The sequence below is a fragment of the Bradysia coprophila genome, unplaced genomic scaffold, assembly GCF_014529535.1.
Source record: "Bradysia coprophila strain Holo2 unplaced genomic scaffold, BU_Bcop_v1 contig_476, whole genome shotgun sequence".
NCBI lineage: Eukaryota > Metazoa > Arthropoda > Insecta > Diptera > Sciaridae > Bradysia > Bradysia coprophila.
This window is the reverse complement of record NW_023503727.1, coordinates 1850209-1869109: the sequence shown is the minus strand read 5'-3', so window position 1 is coordinate 1869109 and position 18901 is coordinate 1850209. Positions and strand designations below refer to the sequence as shown.

At 34.8% G+C, this 18901-nt stretch overlaps 1 protein-coding gene across 12 annotated transcripts in view; it reads left to right on the top strand.

The window, feature by feature from the left end:
• Window positions 1-18901, top strand: part of LOC119082642 (chromatin modification-related protein eaf-1-like) — a 269989-nt gene that overhangs the window by 180264 nt on the left and 70824 nt on the right. The gene's annotated exons all lie outside the window — the stretch shown is intronic.

Below are 18901 nucleotides of genomic sequence, written 5' to 3'. Positions count from 1 at the left end.
CGATTATATCTGAGGTGGAAAAATGTTTGTTTTTGTCGAAAAATTGACTCATTGGTTTCGGTAGAGGGGAGGGACAGAGGGTGAAATGGATCCGTTTTGTGTGATATAATTTAAATTATGAATTTTGTGAAAAATAACCAAATTAGCGAGATTGTTCCATGGTATGGATGCAGAAGGAAGGGATAAATTTTCCCTTTATCTGGTTTGCCTGTTTGTCATTTCTATAGGCTTACGAATTTACTGTTGATTCTCCGAAAATGTGTAATTTCAATTCATGAAATGCTGCTGGCGCAGTTGACCAAGTGATTAATTCGCAAATTCATCTAAATTGGCCGGATAAATTACTGCAAACTGTAAATGCATTTCACTTCTAAACAGATAAACCCGATTGCGAAAATCGTTAAATTATACCGGTCTGGCATTTAAATTCAATAATTTCAATTATCGACCAAACTGCATTGACATACGTTTGATGCTTCTCTCGTGCATTTGGGTAATAACTTTTATCTAATAATACTTCTGTGCGAGAGTTCGAACGGAAATGTTATAGAATGCACGTAAACTAAATGTTTGAGCAATCCTGTTATGTATATCGGGGAAAAGGTTCGTAAATTTCAACACGTTTCATCGCAGCAAACCAATATCTCATAGATGTGATTAATTGATGTTCATTATAAATAAGCCACACTAAATCGATGGTTCATTAAACACATGCCATCGTAATTGATGGATTCCAACGTACAGTGACTAGAACGGGCTGTTACCTTTTTCCGAGTGCTTTTAACTGGAGATCTCGCTGATTTAAAATTATTTTGTAAAATTGGATTTTCTATAAATTTTCATGCTCTAGTTCCGATAATAGTTTTTTGGGTAGTTACCATCCTAAACGGAATGCGTATCTCGTGTTAAAAACAAACTAAATCTATTACTTCCCTTGTTTGAGGTATTGTCACATATTCGATACAAAATCTTGTACTTCACTTGTTGTAACATGCGTTTTGGTATATAATTCAACAGACCTCTTTGATTATTTTTTTTGCTGCTGTCGATAGCAGGCAGATGATTAGCTTTTTTTAGATAGTGTCATTTGTGTCCTACGTCTGCCGAAATTGGCATGGAATTGCCATATAACTTACCAAGAGGAAATACTTCGAAAATTGGTAATTTGTGTCACAAAATTTCGGCTAGTTAAGAACCCCTGGATACTACTACATTACAGACAAATTTAAGACAGTTAAGATTCATCTCATCAACGACTAGTATGGTGAGCAATTTGCCATGACTGGATGTAATCGAAAGCATATTTTAAATGTAAAAGTTTGCCAACTAATTATTCACCCCACAAATTAACCTTTTTCCATTTTATTCACTCGAACCTTTGCCATATTATCTCAGCAAAACACTATTTCACATTTATATTTAATATACTTAAAATATCAACATAATTATAAAGCCATCACAGGTCATAAATTATGGTTGTGTGTGCAGCAGCTCCATAATATACATTTCGTTTTGTGTGATATTTCGGTGTATATTAGTCGAAACCGTAAGGGTGTGTTCCGTTCCAATTTACTCTGCCACCATTTAGATTGTGTGTGCGTTTTCTCCACTACGGTACCCATTTAGATATTTCCATTCCGTAGGATGTCTAAATGCCAAATAATAATATGTTGAAGTTTTAGTAGTGGCAGGATCTTTATCACACATATGTTTGTCATATTTAATTCGCATCTAACTGGAGGCGAATATTCGACGTATGCTCAAAATGTATTTATAATTTACTGTACCGTTTGGTAAGAGTTTCACCATCCATAGAGTCAGTTGGATGACTATATTATTGTGCTTGGTCGTTGTATATTCGTCCTATATTAAACACATACATTGTCCGTTGTTGAAGAAGATTTTCGTATTTAATTTGGAGAATGAATTCAAATTCCATGCAAAGTAAAGAATTAATTTTAAGTGATGTCCATCAACGAGTTATTCAGATCTGATAAGTTTTAAATCAAATTAATCCTTAAATGAATTTGAATATTTTATTCTTGTTGTGCTAATTCACACAATTTCTCTTTTGTTTCAGGTGAGTCATTCATTCGCATGAAGTCAACGAAATCTAACTTGGAAAAGATGTTCGAGAAATAGTGAAAACAAGGAAAACAGTAAACCGATTGATGAATGCAAAGGTTTTTGTTTCATAACATAAAATATTTGACCTAATGCTGGTTGACAATTTTAAAATTATAAACGTCAGCGGCTAAAATCTTTAAATCTACTACTTTCTTTGTTCAGATTTGGTGCGAAATCTAGTACTTCAATAGTTTTACCATACAGCTATATATAAGAAAACTCAACTGCGGCGTAGAAAAACAATATTTTCCCCACTGAAATGCGTTGAGAAAATGGCGTTTTGTTGACGATGTCAGTGATGATAGTTCAGGTGAGAAAATTTATGTTTTCTCACTGTTCTCTTCTGCGAAGAAAGAGAGTGGAGTGAGAATAGAACATCTCGTACCTAGGACTAAAAGTCTTTTTTAGCGTGTGATAAGTGTGAGACAGAGCCGAAGGCGAGGTCTGGAATCGAATACGCTAAAAAAGACTTTTAGTCCGTGGTACGAATAGTAATTTTCATATTGGACGGAGAAAAAGTGCGACAAAGTCGCACTTTTCGGGTCCTAGGTATGAAATAGAAATTTTCGCAATTCCGGTCCATAATCATCACCTTTCCATGCATCCATTTAATGTCGTTTTGAAGGTATTTATTTCACTGTATTCCCGGACACAGTGCAAGATGAACTTTTTTTTTCGCACGCTAAAGAACCTATTACCTTCAACGAAGGCTAAATTTTTATAAATAAAAATCTTGCATTGACCAGAAATCGAACCCTCGACACCAAAAGGTTTTTGAACACAAAGCAGCGACTATAGCCATTCGGCTATAGAGTAGGCATGGGCGATAATGATAATGATTATCGATATTTATCGATTATCGATAATCGATAATTATCGACTTTTTTTATCGAAAATTCTCAAAAAAATATCGATAATCGATAATTATTGATATTTTGATAATTATCAAGATATCGATAATTCGATGTATCGATATTTCGGTCCGAAAATCCGATATTTACCGATATATTCCGATATATCGGTATATTGTCATGAATTTTCAGATAAATATCAAAATATCGATATTTTGACAATTATCGAATTTCGATATTTTGATAATTATCGATAATTATTAAATTATCGATAACGATATGATTAATCAATTATCGATAATTTCTTTCGATTGATATTATCGATAATTTTGAACGTCTCCCATCCCTACTATAGAGTCACACAATTATACCGAACGTATTGTTGAAGCGTACATACTAAGCATTGACTACTCGATTTCATTCAACGCGTCTCTTTACATCACATTGCAATGTGTATTATAATGCAGCCTTCTTGATCGTTCAAATGAATTTCTGTATACACAAGAATTTTGGAACAAAATGTAGGACATGTTTTGCATTGGAAAGGTGATTATGGCCCGAAATTGCGAAAAACGTTGTATCTACCACGGTAGGTATGCCGGTATTTTTTCGCACACGACGTCTTGTCGACCTCGGCTTCGCCTCGGGTCGACAATCGACATCTAGTGCGAAAAAATACCTTCATACCTACCTTGGTAGATAAATAACTATTTCGGTCCTGAACAGTCACTTTGTTCTTGTTTTCAACAAATTAATGTGATCGTTTCGTAGATAAAACCAGTGATTCACGCCCGTATAAAAAAGGTTGTAGTCACCTCGGGGAGAAAATAGAAAATTCCAATTCGTGTGAAATTGCAGCACTCGCTTCGCTCTAACCGCAAACATTGCTCTTGTTCTAACGCCACCTTAAAAATTCAATTTCGTCAAGACATGGTAAAAGCATCACACATTTTCTTCGGTCAATTCAAATATTTGTTGACATGTCATCGCAACCATTTCTTTTCCATTTTTGCATAATAAACCGCCTTATTGGCCTGCTTCTTGTCACACGCAAACGTTATACCATCTAAGTAATGAATTATTTAGCGAGTTTTGAAATATAAAAAAAATTCTTACGCAAAATAATGTACACAACACAATCAAGGGCAAGTCGGTTGTAACGACATTCATGTGTACTATTATAATATATACGTTACGTTCGTTCCGTGGCTATATTGCAATACAAATAACGGTCTACCGAGGGGTAGATCTACAACAATAGGATACTCATACAGTTAAGAATGGAATCGTATAAAGAAAGCATTAAACACCCAAAGGAAGACTTGAACAAAAAAGTGAGCCAGTCCCATTAAAGAATAACTTGATTTACTGAAAAGAGGAGGTAATTGATGGGATAATGAAAGGTTTATTTATTAAATATATAAAGAGACATGCAAAGGGTCCTGTTTAAGAATTCTATTTATGGGAAGTTGTGACGGGTTTTGATTGGCTGCGAATATATTCTATAATTTGATTGGAATATGATTTCGGATTTTTATTTTCATACATTCCTATTCGTTTATCCACTTCCACAATGATAGAACGAAGAAAAATAAAAAATAAAAAAAATTGGAAAAAGTTCAGAAGTCTTCATAATGCTATTTTTCACTCGTAGATTTTCCGTACTTTTTTTTCGTCTTTCTTCGTTCAAATATTTTTCATTCTCTTAATAGATGACACCGGAATTATAAAGGTTCTCTGAAATTTAATTACCTTTCACAATGATAAATGCATTTAACTTGATGATGGTACAGCAGAGAAAATGTGATGACGACTATAACGAACAAACAAAGCTTAACATTCTGTTGCGACACTGAGTGTTATATAGAACTCTCGGGTGAGAGATGATATCTTGTATAATATAAACAGTGTAAATCGGGGCGGTTAGAATGGGCCCGACCAAGCTTTAAGTAATATTGCAAGTAATAGATCATCTCTATATAGTCATTGTAGAATTTCATATCAAATTTATATTAAAGGTCGTTACACACACACGTACGTATTGTATAATAGGAGAAATGGCTATAAAATTGTGCAAAGTACAAGCTAAGGTAATATAACTCGACAGAGATTTAGATCCCTTTTGAGACACAACCCATACCTATTTTATGTATAACCAGACACGTTATGTTTTAAGTGTGAAAGTCACGATGGCAAAATGTCGTTGTTACAAAATGAATGCGCTTTGCATGGAAAATAGGAATGCAAGTCGGTGAGAATGATTAATTGAAGACAAGAACTTTCTCAACAAAACCATCTTGTTTGGGGGTTTGAGCCATTTTAAAATGCAATTTTCGGTTCAGAATATTTATCAAACATAACTGACATCGGGAAAGAAAGGAGCAAAAAAAAAATTGCCAGCGAAATTTTATGTTCTTTTGCTGTGTCGTATCAAAAGATTGGGTTTTTTTTTCACGTCTCTCTCTTTTCCATTTTGTTGGAATAAAGTTATCCTTCGAATTTATTTAATGGCTTTGGAGATGTAACGAAAATATTCGAATTAAAAACTCTATCTAAACTATTGAAACCTGTATCTGATCTGCTTGGTACACACCGAAATCTTTCCGAAAAAAGATTTTTTTTTTATATATTCAACAAAACGAGTTCTCATTGTATTTCTTTTGCATCATCCGTCCACGACTTATGTTATATTACATTGTTGCTGAAAATAGCTTGCATCGTAATACATTAAATTTATCGTTTATATATTTACGAAAGGAGAGAGAGAGAAAAAAACGAGTAAAATAAATATTATTTCATCGAAAGGAAAAAAAAAATAAAACTGAGTAGTATGGTGATACTGGACCTTGGGGTGGTATACAGATTTAAAATGTTGTGAACCGATGAGGAAAAAAAACGGTTATTGGATAAGGCTTTGCGATCAAATTGATGAATAAATAGAATTTGTAACCAGAGCCTGAGTGGAAACCATGGGTTAAGATTCGATTTAGAAGTTTATTTAGTGACCCAATTTAAAATTAACAAAAGTACCAGTAACAGTGGGAATATTTTTAATTAATTTATTCTCATTCATTGATACTAAAATGCTGGTGTCATTTGTGTTAGGTCCATCGTGCTGTACATACTGCATTAATGGGCCATAGTTAATAATACATTTCGGCTGATCTTCAGTCTTAAGATTGTAAAAGCCATGATCTAAGATCTAAGAATTATAGAATTAGAGATTCCTTGAAAACTACTTTCGTTATTCAAACCGAGATTCAAACTGCCGAATCTATTAAGTCCTTTGTTTGAGAAAGTTTCGCTTAAGATGCAAAATCTTGTACTTCCTTAGATTTAACATCTATCACACTACATAAGAGTAGGCTAGCCTCAGTTCTTCGATTACTTTAGTCGGTGTTGTCGATAACAAATAGCTAGCCGTTTCTAAAAGGCTCGTTACAATTGTCTTTTTGATCTCCCTTTTCCGATTCTTATCATATGACATCTTACAACTCAAAACTAATTTCTTGCTCCTGACGTGTCCCTTCAATTGATCTACTTTTACCGTCTAAATTGGGATTTGGATATAGAATTAGAGATTCCATGAAAATTACTTTCGTTTTTCAAACTGCCGAATCTATTACGTCCTTTGTTTGAGAAAGTTTCGCTTAATGTAAGATGCAAAATCTTGTACTTCCTTAGATGTAACATGTATTACACTACATAAGAGTGTAAGAGCTAGCCTCAGTTCTTCGATTACTTTAGTCAGTGTTGTCGATAACAAATAGCTAGCCGTTTCTAAAAGGCTTGTTACAACTGAGCTTTTGATCTTTTGACGTCTAAATTTGGATCTCGATGTAGAGAAAAATTTCGTTTTTCTAACGAATATTTCTGCAACGTTTTGTAAACGGCAACCATGTCGCTTGATAACGACCGGATCTATGACTTCTTTTGTTTAAGAAAATTTCGCTTATAATGTTACGTTACATGCAAATCTGCTACTTCCTTTGTTCAAAGTATCGCTAGATGTTAAATGCAAAATCTTGTACTTCTTTAGATTTAACTTACATTTCACTATATAAGGGAACACTAGCCTCAGTTCTTTGTTTATTTTAGTCTATGTTCTCGATAACAGATGACAAAAAGGCTTATCTAATTTTTTTCCTTCTGGTGGGCCTTACAGCCGAAACATGAAACTGTTATCGCTCTGTAACTTTTGCGACGCCAAATTTTTTATATTCTCAATACTTTCTTGTTTATTTTGCATGATTTATGAAAATAAATAATTACTTGAGACGCTCCATTTCCTCTGTCGATGTTACGAGTGGGACGACAAACACCCTACTACATTTTCGCTCGACAACGACGTAAATTATATTTATTTTTCCATTGCATAAATGCAATATAATAAGACCAATGAAAGTTACTCTCCTTATCTAATTCAACTGTAAGATCCAAAAACTCCATACCAGTCTTCGCGCGCGCACACACAAAACGAAATAAAGAATGCAAGAACGAGTGGTTAGTAGAGAGCAGCGAGCTAAAAAAAAAACCTCTAGATTTGTTATTTACGATAAGTTGATGGCATTTAAAATTTATGTATCTTTTACATTTTCAGCGAGTGGTTATTTTAGCTCGGAACTCTCTGTGTCTATATACTATGGTTTGTTGGATGCTCTTTCGCGGGTCATAAATTCTTTTCTTTTTTCGCTTTCGTTTGAAATAATAATTATTATTTTTTAAATAATAATCATAATTTATTGAATCATTATGCTTGGATGAAAGAAGAATATTTTTCTTTCTTCGTTTAATATAGTTGAGTGACTCATTTATAGAATGTGTGCTACGCACAAAAAATATATTTTATTTATAAAAGTCGTTAAAACAACTGACAAATATCTATGCTGAAATTGATAGTAAATAAATTGAAAATGCGTATTCCGTAGGAGTTATATCGGTTATGAATTTGTATGGAGCTAAGACTCGTCATAAATTTTGTTTATTTAATCATTTTAATTGAATCAACCGATCAACAACTCTTTATTGATGAATTGATGGATTGACTGGGATGGCTCTCGATGTCATCGGGCGATGAAGTGGAAGGTTCCGAAATTGAAAGTCTTTAGGCTCAGGCTGATCGAATGTGATAGTTCAGTAAAATCAGAAAACATAGCTAACGCCGACCCGTACGAAACACCTATTCGTATCAAAAGCCTTTAATGTGAAACTCTTCATTTCTCTTACTTCATTTTCTTCTCTGCTGAAAAACTATTCTCCCTTTAAAATCACTTACATTATCCACTCTTTGCCTTGTTATCATATACAATTAAATTGCCGGAGGCAATATAGACAGCCCCGTACGAAGTCAAATTTCATAAATTCCTATTTAAACAGCTATATACCGCTATATTTACCTATATTTCACTGTAAATAAACATTTCACAGAGGAATATGCTATTATATATGCCTGTATATAGCTCAATATAGCTGTATATAGGTATATATAGATGTCCATATATGGAATCCCTGAAACCCCTCATACTTAACACATTATTTCCATGTTAACAGAAACTCTCTAAGCATCATTTTTCCCACTTTATATCACTTTTAAAAAAATCCAATATGGCCGCCGGCAGCCATTTTGTTAGGAAACCGAAAATAGTACCGACGCTTTACATTCGTTAATACCTTTCAAACAAAAAAAAAATCATGAAATTCGGTCAAAATTTACTCGAGATATTGACAAAATACTCCACGTTCACTGTACTTCCGAGTAGCCAGATAAGAGCTCACTCCAAGAGACCTAGCTCACGCTCCGGAGAACATAATTTCATAAAAAAAAATTTCCCTGATTGGTACGGTCAATACCTATCTAATAAAGCTAAAACAGACGAAATATGTTCAAATGTGGCCGACCTACAAGCAAAAACTGCTTGCCGCCCTGTGCCTGTTCCACACCAAGGGGTCTAACTCACGAGTCGGTCATCCGATTTCCATAAACTTTTTTTTTGTCGATCGGTATTGTAAATACCTTTTATTTGACGTATCACTTACAAGTTTAACGTTTAAATGTCCGGAGATATCTTCGAAAAACCGTAAAGCACTTATTGGGCCACAGCTCGGGAGGGGTCGATCCAAAATCACTCATATTCGAACTTAGCCTGTCTTTTGACATTACCAAACGGGAAAAAAAAGAATTTTCAAAATCGGATGCGTTTTACTCAAGTTATCGTGCAGACAGACAGACGGACAGACGGACGGACAGACGGACAGACAGACAGACGGACATTTTTTTTTCGCGGATTTGGCATCTCTAGACAACCACAATAGGTTTCCCCTTACTCAGGGAGTCCAATTCGACGTGTTACAAACGTATGCGTAAACCTATAAGACCCCAGTACTTCGTACGGGTCTAAAAATTATCTGAAAAATAATCTGAAAAACTAACTTCCGTCGGTCCACCCGTAGAGGCGCCACAATTTATTTCAGTACTTCATTCTTTGCGCTCTATTTTCTTGTGAAATAACTTCACTCTGGTAAAATATCCATAAAATGTCATAGCAATGAAGTTGGTTCATAGAGCGCTGACACCAGTTGTTTTATGATGAAATGTACTAGTACTAGGACAATTCAGCTCTAGTTTCCAAACAGAATTTCCCGATACCCCCTTTACCTATAATCGAAGTTGTAATTAAGTGCAAATCTCTGAAAATATATAATCTAAACTGCGGGCTCTGTTCTTAAACTTATAATCGCTTGTTCATTATCAATATGTAAGTGGCTATAAGTCTCGCTATGGAAGTACATATTTTCTTGCAATATATTTTTCGAATTGGTAGGATCATACTTAAACACCGAACAGACAAATGCAACCGCAATACTTCAAAACTAATTTCCAAAGAAACAACTCTCAAGTACTAATGTTCCATTAAAATCGCTTTTCTAAGCAAAAAGAAAATACACCGACAAGTAGAGAAAATCTTTCAAAGTTTCCACCAATTTCCTACAATTTTTTACTCGAATTTTCCAACTTATTTCCAATATTAATAATTGGATGTACGAGCATAGAAATCATTATTTATATCTTTCCGGCGGTATAACATAAATTTTACTTTTCCATTTTACCGCCCCGATTGCACCATTTTTCGGTTTCGATTTATTTATTTTCTTCGTTTTTTTTTCTCTTCTTCTTCTCGTTTCTGCTCCAACATCAGTTAGTTCAAAAATACATGACGAACAGAAAAATCTATAATACAAATGAATGTTTTCCGACTACAGACATCTCCATACCCAACATTTTTAAAAGGAGAAGTTTTATGTTCTGAATACTAAAAAACTTTGTGTTGATTGCGCGTTCGCGTCTTCGTTTATTTCGTTTGGGGTTTTTCTTCGTTTAACTTTTTTTTTCTCTCTCCCTATACTTTTATATATATTTCCCTTAACAAATAGTGTGTTTATGTTGACGTTTCTCCCGTTTCTTACTTGATGAAAACCCGAGGTACGGACGAGAGAATGGTTACAATATAATTGCAAAAAATTGGATGCTTCCAACGAATATTAAGAAACTTTTTGGGAAACATTTTTAAAATAATAATAAAAAAAGATAAATCTGAGAATGAATCACGAAATCGCTTTTAGTTAGTGGTTTTGATGTAGATGAACAGAGAGAAGAAGAAAAAAAAAGTTTTTTAATGGGGCGGTTAAACTTAATTGGAAAATGTACGAAATGTGTAGATTTTGATGATAAATTATTGATGGAAGTTTATTGAATTTTAAATTCAGTTACTCTGATGCTGATCAACACAATATGAAATTTTGTCGGTCTGGGATGAAAATACGTTCAATGAACGAATTAAATCATCGAACAAAAAGTTGCGAGTTGCAATACGCAGATAGTGAACAACGAATTAAAGTTAGGTGGTGACTAAATTAATGGTGGCGACACCGTAGACTAAATAGAAATAGACTGGCCGTTCATACAAAAAAAATTTGTTCGAGTGCTAAAGCAAAAGTAAATACGAACCGTCTAATGGTGTGAGTACCACTTGGAATACCATAAATTTAGAGTACTCGAAAGCCGGCACCAACGTTGATTCGTATGGATTATTTTTCAAAATTTGGTTGACGTTCGATCGACGTACGAATGTGTTGGTGTATCTCGTGTATGTTATGCGAATTGTATGTCTACGAATTGCCAGTCTATACCTATCTACACCACATCTTTAGACCCGTACGAAGTACTGGGGTCTTATAGGTTGACGCATACGTTTGTAACACGTCGAATTGGACTCCCTGAGTAAGGGGAAACCTATTGTGGTTGTCTAGAGATGCCAAACCCGCGAAAAAATAAATGTCCGTCTGTCCGTCTGTCTGTCTGCACGATAACTTGAGTAAAACGCATCCGATTTTGAAAATTCTTTTTTTTCCCGTTTGGTAATGTCAAAAGACAGGCTAAGTTCGAAGATGAGTGATTTTGGATCGACCCGAGCTGTGGCCCAATAAGTGCTTTACGGTTTTTCGAAGATATCTCCGGACATTTAAACGTTAAACTTGTAAGTGATACGTCAAATAAAAGGTATTTACAATACCGATCGACCCTTTATGGAAATCGGATGACCGACTCGTGAGTTAGACCCCTTGGTGTGGAACAGGCACAGGGCGGCAAGCAGTTTTTGCTTGTAGGTCGGCCACATTTCAACATATTTCGTCTGTTTTAGCTTTATTAGATAGGTATTGACCGTACCAAGCAGGGAAAAAAAATTTATGAAATTATGTTCTCCGGAGCGTGAGCTAGGTCTCTTGGAGTGAGCTCTTATCTGGCTACTCGGAAGTACAGTGAACGTGGTGTATTTTGACAATATCTCGAGTAAATTTTGACCGAATTTCATGAATTTTTTTTTGTTTGAAAGGTATTAACGAATGTAAAGCGTCGGTACTATTTCCGGTCTCCTAACAAAATGGCTGCCGGCGGCCATATTGGATTTTATTAAAAGTGATATAAAGTGGGAAAAATGGTACTTAGAGAGTTTCTGTTAACATGGAAATAATTTGTTACGTGTGTGGGGTGTTTCAGGCATTCCATATATGGACATCTATATATATCTATATTCACCTATATTGAGCTATATACAGGCATATAGAGCTATATAATAGCATATATTTATCTGTGAAATGTTTATTTACAGTGTAATATAGGTAAATATAGCGGTAAATAGCTGTTTAAATAGGAATTTATGAAATTTGACTTCGTACGGGGCTGTCTATATTGCCCCCGGCAATTTAATTGTATATGATAACAAGGCAAATAGTGGATAATGTAAGTGATTTAAAAGGGAGAATAGTTTTTCAGCAGAGAAGAAAATGAAGTAAGAGAAATGAAGAGTTTAAAGGCTTTTGATACGAATAGGTGTTTCGTACGGGTCGGCGTTAGCTATGTTTAATGTCCTTTTGTCGTTAAGGACTTGCGTCACGACAGTTATTCTGACGTGAAACTGCAAATGTAAATTGTGTTATACAAATGTCGTGGGTTTGTTTAGCCGAAAACTTACATTTTAATTGCTGAGATAAGACGTGTGATAATCAAGTGGTAATTAAAATCGACTTAATTGTAGTTTTATTCAATGTTGTTAGGTTTAATTAAATGTAGTTAGGTTCAATAGGAATAGACATGACAGTCTGGAAATATTGTTTCTTCGTTTAACGGCATTCAATGTGTTGATGAGTCCTTAACAGTACTAAGTACATTGTCATTGACGACTATCAATCCATCCGAATTGGACAAAATTTAATTTTAATTTTGTCAACATCGTCTGAAGCTATTTGTCTTTAATGGAGGTCGTTCATCGACGGTTCTATTTTCTATCTAATAACACGTATAGCAGTACCAATTTAGAGAGCCTAATGATCGAATGGTTCAGACATTTTACAACAACGAGTTCATTTTACTAACGAAGCGCGCTAACCACCCAACCCAACCAGTTCGGCTGACATATCTGAATGAGGGACTGACTAGGTGATAAGGATTTAACAAGCCATTTCAATGGCATTTAAACACAAATATTTTATCCATCACAGTTAAAGTAGACACGGTAGACACTGAACGAATTGTCGCGTCGTTATGTTAACAAATCGATTTGTATGCTTACTTGTTGTTTGTGCAACTGTAGAAACATACACACCGTCAACCGATGAGTATTTACTTAAAGCTCTGGTTCCTTTACTTCATCCATTAAATGGTTTACTCTTTGATGGACCAGCGTCTATTTCGAACGCACAAACTGCTGCAAACCAAAATAAATTACCAACTTTTGAGCAACTCAAGTATTATAACTACTATTGCCAGGCCACACATTTTGGATACGACCTCAAGAATTTGACGTGTGAATATTGCTTAAAGTTTCGTTATGATGTGGACGACACCAGAGGTAAAGCATTATTCAGAAATCGTTTCAGCAGATGCATCAGGTAGTTCAAATCTGTTTCAGTTCTCGAGAACAACGATCATAACACGCTAGCGCTTATTACGCTTTCGAAGAAGCGTAAAGAGATTGTAGTTACATTCCGTGGCACATTAAATATTTGGAATGCAGTTCTTGACGTACTATTAATACCTGTTAGACCTTCTGAAGCAATGAATCAAACCAGGGTTCATCAAGGATTTTATATTGCCACAATGTCCCTTTACGAAGACGTAAGTTCGGTAATGGCTTGGTTTTTGTCATAGCCATATTCAATCAAAGATTTGTTCAGGTGATTCGTACCGTTGCCACATTTTTGAATGACAATGTCGGAGTCAAAGTGGTTATAACAGGCCATAGTTTGGGAGCGGCTATGGCACGTCTGACGTACTTCTTCATCGAAGAAACTAAACAATTCCCTGGAGTCACTTATGAGCTGTATACTTATGGTGAACCGAGGGTGGGCAATAAATACTTTGCAGAATTTATGAATAGTCAACCGATTACCACTGCAAGAGTAGTTGGCAGGTAGGATCAGATTCAAACGGCAAACAAGTTTCGTGCTTTGAAATGTACATAAAATTCAGAGCAGACATTGTACCTCACGTTCCACCGACGAGTATTGTGGGCAGCAAACTCCTTGGCGACTATTACGTTCATCCGCAAACCGAATTTTGGATCAATGGTGAAAAGAGCCAACATTTTTGCAGCCAGACTGTATATGAGGATCCAAAATGTTCGATGTCTCTGGGACCAATGTACAATGTCATTGATCACTTCAATTACTTTGACACGAAACTGATAAGTTATCTCGGTCAACCGTTGCAACTTACAGCTCTGCCGTTCTCTCTCTTCAATCCCGTCGATGATTTACCACCGTTGCCGAAACGAATTGAAAATATTATCAAAAGTGGGGCCGTTGGAATTAATGATTTAATCGATCCTCCTTTTGGTTGAAACAGTTAAGTACACGATTCAATTGGCCGAGTAACTAGTTTCCTGCACGCACTTTTATTTGTTCCCATATTCGATAAACCCATACCACGTTTTCCGGATCCTTTCGAGGTGCGATGTCATTTGTGTAAGATCCCCTATTTCTAACGATTTGTGAAAGATTAATTACGTTACGGAGCGCTAATTTGCCCACCAATTTATTAGGGAAAAACTCACCCAATCAAATATTACGTATTTCATGTTGGGACCACAAATTTTACGTAATTCTATTCGTAATTTCCTCTCTAGGTATAATTACTCTAAGATGCTACGCCTATGCTTGGGAACTAAATTCGAAATTGTTGCCTTTACGTGTAGCGTCAATTTTTTAAATTCTTGTCTTAATGTTTCAGTCTTGATCCATTTAACAATACCGATTTTAGTAGATATTGGTCAAAATTGAGTGAAATAACGGTAAAATGTTCAAAAGTTTCTGTAAAAGCAAAAGTTCCATTGGTAAACCCAGAAATTGTGTTGGTGCAATATATTTTCCTGTTACGCTGCGATTGCAGTCGTTCTGGGCAGGGCATATTACTTGGAATTTTATTTACTAAAATTACTGAGAAATTCTGAAATTTATCAAAAATTTACTGAATTTAACATTTAAGTTGGGTTTCGGTAAATTTAGGTAAACTTCAGCAATTTTCAAATATTTCAGTAAAAAAAATTCCCAATGGTCAAAACAGTAGGTTTTATAATAAGATAACTAACCGCAGGATGCCAACCAACCAACCTAAGGATGCTCAATTACTCTGCAAATTTATAACACTCATCGCCTACATAAACAATTTCAAGGGTAAAATCCATCAAGATTTCTATCTTCGATTTGATAATAATATTTTGAAATGCCTTTAACATTGTGTGCTTAACTCCAAAACAGCTACACATATGACCTTTACACAGACTATATCATACCCGATTAACCTTAGATCTACTCGAAATTCGATTGCCTGCTTTCCATGCATTTGACGAAGAGTCATGTGAACACGGTTTTTTAGTATTTCGTCATACCTCCATCCATAAAGCACATAAGGCTTATGAAATACAACAAAGTTTTTTTTTTATTTTATCTTTTTGTTTTATATTCAAAATCAATAATACAAAGTGTTAACGTATTTTTGTTTTTATGTAAATACAACGACATATTTGCATTTTTCGTTAAATATTTATACTGAAACGAGTTATTTTTTTCGTTCGTTTTATTTGTGATTTTTTTTTATATATTTGGGAATTGAAAATCATCACACAGATTATGGGTTACATAATTTTTTTTAAATGCATTTATAAAGCACAATATTTTTATCATCTGGTTTATATTTTGAGACAACTTCTTTTGTTGTTGTATAGTTAATATATAAAATGGTAAAACGAGAAATATAATACAGAGAGACGATATAAAAATACGGGTGAGATGCAAACACATATAATACACCGGGGTTTGTGAAAGGGATTTAATTTAGATTGAATTGATGATGAGAATAAATTTATTGAAATTTTTTTTATGGAGAGTATAGCACTGCGTTGCGGAATGTTATATTGTATGTTCATACAGGGATGGTGTTTTTACCGAAAATTAATTTCAAAAAATGAATTTTGACAATAACATCACATTTTATAAAAAAAAATTGTCCTTAATGCTGGCAATGAATGCATACCAATTAATGTCCAATGGTCGTGTTTGACTGTTTTGTCAATGAATGTAAACTACCAGGTATGGTCTAATGTAACATGCGGAGGACATCAATGAAAGTGTAAAACAGGTATGGTCTATTGTCCGCCCGGAGGACATAAAAATTTGATTTTCGTACTTAAACGCACTCATTTTCATATTATTTTGACATAAAATGTGAGTGCGTTTAAGACGAATTCGCCGATCGACCATACCTGTTCTAGACTTTCATTGGAGGACATCACTATTTTGTAAAGCGAACTCAAACGCACTCATTTTCATGTTATTTTGACATAATCAATGCGTTCATGAACAATCGACTAATTTTGTAGAATCGACCATACCTGGTTATTTTAATGAACGTAAATAGCCAGGTAAGGTATTGCCGATTCTTCAGAATCGATAGATTTATCTTGCAACCATTCGTTATTTATGTCAAAATTATAGGAAAAACGGCTGCGTTTAAGTCGGTTTTCAAAATCTTTGTATCCTACGCGGTAACATTAGACCATTCCTGGTAGTTTACATTGATTGGGTTATTTACGTTCATAACTTTAAAAAAAGATTCCTTCGATGCACTCAGCATGTAAAATCCACTACATAACTCGGCATAAAAGTTAAAAGTCACGTTTGTTTAGTGACCTCGGGTTCTCCTCGGATCAAGGACACTCACATGAAAACACGACTTTTCCAATTTCATTTCGTATAATTCAAAACAATTAGAATTGTTAAAATTGAACTTAACTAGAATCATGTTCCGAATGCTTTCAACTTAAAGAGTACAGTCGTCAGTACATGATGGCTTGATTAAGCTAAACATTTGCTCGACCGTCAGGACTTATTTCAGTCAATTTCAATATCGAAAAATTCCGAAAAAAGATTCGAAGAACATTACCTGCTTCAAAAATGTCTCCATATTTTTACCCTTAAGGCCCGTCATTGGGAAATGACAGGACAGTTTCCCGAAAATGTATGCAAAAATTTATCACAAAAATTCACCGAAAAGATTCAAAGAAGCTCACCTCTGATACTTTCGATTGTATTCGGGCATAGTCTCTTTAGGTCGCCAAGGCATCTTTGAACACTAAACAATTTTTACTCGATGCAAAAACAAAAAGTTTTTTTTTGTTTTGTCGCGACAAAAACACAGAAAATATTTCGACACAACTGTGACACTCCGCTACTAAAGTACTAGAATGAATGTTTGCTGTGTTCACTTCGGCGGTAAAATATCTTCATTCAAAAAAGTGTCGGACATATTATAAAAATCATGAAACAGTTGACAAAGGGTAGCGTATACATTTAATAATGTTCATCGACCATTTTTAAAGCTTTACGAGAGCTCAGCGGACATTCTTTCAACGACGGGAGAGCATTTATTAAAAATTTAGCCTCTCGTAAGACTGCACTGAGCGTACATAAATGTTCGTTTCTCTTTAGTAAGCTAAGAAGACTTCGCGAAGTCTATTTATGCCACCTCTTTGAATAAAAATATCGGCTGAGGTCGAATAATTCTCCGCTGAGCTCTAATAATTCTTCGCTGAGCTTTAACAAACCTCCGCTGAGCTCTAATAATTCTCCGCTAGGCTTGCCAAAGCTAAGTGGAGTCTTATTAAATCATAGCAACAATTATTAGGTATCCGCTGATGCTTATTGAGTGTTCGCTTAGCTTCATTGCCTTACTACAACGTGCTAGCCTAGCGGAGAATTATTAGAACTCATTAGAGGTTTGTCAAAGCTCAGCGGAGAATTATTAGAGCTCAGCGGAGGTTTGTTATAGCTCAGCGGACAATTATTCGACCTCAGCCGATATTTTTATTTAAAGAGTTGGCATAATTAGACTCAGCGAAGTCTTATTAGCTTACTAAAGAAGTGGGAGAGGTTACAATTTTAATAAATGTCTACCATCGTTGAAGGGTCGGACACTTTTTTGAATACAGCAAACATTGATTCTAGTACTTATAGTAGCGGAGTGTCACAATTGTTACGAAATATTTTCTGTGTCTTTGTCGCGACAAAACAAAAAAAAACTTTTTGTTTTTTCATCGAGTAAAAAGTGTTTAGTGTTCAAATATGCCTTGGCGACCTAAAGAGACTATGCCAGAATAAAATGGAAAGCATAAGAGGTGAGTTTCTTTGAATTTTTTCGGTGAATTTTTGTGATAAATTTTTGCATACATTTTCGGGAAACTGTCCTGTCATTTCCCAATGACGGGCCTTAAATTAAAAAAATTATTTTTCTATTTAGAAAAAGTGCATAAAAGAGTACAGAAATGATGAAATAGTTGCGGACTAGCTATAGTCGGTGAAAATTAGTAGCAATGCCAATGCCAGAAAAGAGTACTGTTAGCAGAACTTTCCAATATTTTTTTTTGTACCAAGGAAATGCCTCCAGCACAGGTTTATTTATAATTTAGACGCGGTATCTGAATATAGTTTAAACACAATTGACGCGTCAAAATGTCAATACGTCACAAACACTGATAGTGATAGCACTGAAAGAATTGGCTGATTGAAGTTATTCCTTTGAACCCGCAAATAGAGTTAATCGAATTTCGAGAATTTCTTTGAATTGTTTTGTTGCTCTAACAAACGTCAGAGTCAATAATTTTATCGAATTTTATCTTCTTTCACTGGCATATTTCAGTTTCACTCATCGCGTATACCCAGCGTGGGTATTCAATGTACTGTACGCTTATGTGTGTGGTGTGGTATATTCGTTACGTACATTAAAGCTTGTTAAATAAAGTAACATGAAAGTTTTTACCATTTCTAGATTTATGGGGATTAAATACGGAAATAAGGCAAAACACACGGCAAAT